The following is a 2,500-nucleotide window of genomic DNA, read 5'->3' on the forward strand; positions in this document are numbered from 1 at the left end:
GAGCTAGTGGGGGACTAGAGCAGGGGAGAATGTGGGTCCCCGGGGCCCGCAGGAGGTCAAGAGCCATGCTGGATATGCGGTGGAAGGGTAACTGCAGGAGAAGGAAAGGTACTGGGGGACAAGAGCAGGGGAGCATTCGGGTCGCCGGGGCCTTCTTGAGGTCCAGGTCCATGTTCGATGTGAGTAGCAGCAGGGCCAGTGCGCCAGGAGCACATCTTTTTCGACCATAAAGGAGACAGGAGGCCGACTCACTGCCTCGGCCAAATGGAGAGGGAATTTAGGCAGGGCCAGTGCACAAGCATGGATCTTTTTCAGCTGTAAGGGAGACAAGAGCAAGGTGTGATGTAGGTCCCTGGGGCCTGCTGGAGGGCAAGGTCCATGCTCGATGTGAGTAGTTCAGCAGGGCCAGTGCACCAGCAGCACATCTTTTTCGACCGTAAGGGAGACAGGAGGCCGACTCACCGCCTCGGCCAAATGGAGAGGGAGTTTCAGCATGTCCAGTGCACCAGCAGCACATCTTTTTCGACCGTAAAGGAGAAAGGAGGCCGACTCACTGCCTCGGCCAAATGGAGAGGGAATTTCAGCAGGGCCAGTGGAGAAGCATGCATCTTGTTCAGCCGTAAGGGAGTCAGGGAGTTGTCATGGTGGTCCCCCTGGAGGTGGGGGAGATTGCAAATTAGCTAGGGAGGAGGGTGCGTACAGCGGAGGTGGCAAAGTGTTTCTGGTCAGTGTACCAGGGGCACGAACAAGAGTTGTCGTACCATAGGCACCAGGAGTGTGTATGTGTGTGGGGCAAAGTGTTTCTGCTCAGTGTACCAGGGGCACGGAGAAAAGTTGTCGTACCATAGGCACCAGGAGAGTGTGTGTGTATGTGGCAAAGTGTTTCTGCGCAGTGTACCAGGGGCACGGAGAAAAGTTGTCGTACCATAGGCACCAGGAGAGTGTGTGTGTGTGTGTGTGTGTGTGTGTGTGTGTGTGTGTGTGTGTGGCAAAGTGTTTCTGCGCAGTGTACCAGGGGCACGGAGAAAAGTTGTCGTACCATAGGCACCAGGAGAGTGTGTGTATGTGGCAAAGTGTTTCTGCGCAGTGTACCAGGGGCACGGAGAAAAGTTGTCGTACCATAGGCTCCAGGAGTGTGTGTGTGTGTGTGTGTGTGTGTGTGTGTGCGTGTGTGTGTGTGTGTGTGTGTGGCAAAGTTGTTTTGCTCAGTGTACCAGGGGCACGGAGAAAAGCTGTCGTACCATAGGCACCAGGAGTGTGTGTGTATGTGGCAAAGTGTTTCTGCTCAGTGTACCAGGGGCACGGAGAAAAGCTGTCGTACCATAGGCACGAAGACTGTGTGTGTGGCAAAGTTGTTCTGCTCAGTGTACCAGGGGCACGGAGAAAAGCTGTCGTACCATAGGCACGAGGGGAGTGTGTGTGTGTGTGGCTTAGTGTTTCTGCTCAGTGTACCAGGGGCACGGAGAAAAGTTGTCGTACCATAGGCACCAGGAGTGCGTGTGTGGCAAACTTTTTCTGCGCAGTGTACCAGGGGCACGTTTCAATTTACTTTCTGGAGTACCAGGGGCACGAGGATTTTGCCAGTGGTGTTTTGCTTTGTTAGTGGGGGGGGGGCTTAAGTGTGGGTCCGCGGGGCCTGCTGGAGGTCAAGGGCCATGCTAGATATGTCGTGGAGGGTAACTGCAGGAGAAGAAGCTAGTGGGGGAGTAGAGCAGGGGAGTATGTGGGTCCGCGGGGCCTGCTGGAGGTCAAGGGCCATGCTAGATATGTCGTGGAGGGTAACTGCAGGAGAAGAAGCTAGTGGGGGAGTAGAGCAGGGGAGTATGTGGGTCCGCGGGGCCTGCTGGAGGTCAAGGGCCATGCTAGATATGTCGTGGAGGGTAACTGCAGGAGAAGAAGCTAGTGGGGGAGTAGAGCAGGGGAGTATGTGGGTCCGCGGGGCCTGCTGGAGGTCAAGGGCCATGCTAGATATGTCGTGGAGGGTAACTGCAGGAGAAGAAGCTAGTGGGGGAGTAGAGCAGGGGAGTATGTGGGTCCGCGGGGCCTGCTGGAGGTCAAGGGCCATGCTAGACATGTGGTACAGGGTAAGTACAGGAAAGGAAATCTAATGGGGGACTAGAGCCGGGGGGGAGGGGGGGGGAGGGGTGGTCCCTGGGGCCCGCTGGAGGGCAAGGGCCATGCTCAATGTGAGTAGCTGCAATGGCCAGTTCACCAGCAGCACATCTTTTTCGACCGTAAAGGAGAGAGGAGGCCGACTCACTGCCTCGGCCAAATGGAGAGAGCACATCAGCAGGGCCAGTGCTCCAGCAGCACATCTTTTTCGACCGTAAAGGAGACAGGAGGCCGACTCACTGCCTCGGCCAAATGGAGAGGGAATTTCAGCAGGGCCAGTGCTCCAGCAGCACATCTTTTTCGACCGTAAGGGAGAGAGGAGGCCGACTCACTGCCTCGGCCAAATGGAGAGAGCACATCAGCAGGGCCAGTGCTCCAGCAGCACATC

This window comes from Neolamprologus brichardi, unplaced genomic scaffold (genome assembly GCF_056152115.1).
Source record: "Neolamprologus brichardi isolate AB-2024 unplaced genomic scaffold, ASM5615211v1 NODE_ptg000059l+_length_368419_cov_1, whole genome shotgun sequence".
Taxonomy (NCBI): Eukaryota; Metazoa; Chordata; class Actinopteri; order Cichliformes; family Cichlidae; genus Neolamprologus; species Neolamprologus brichardi.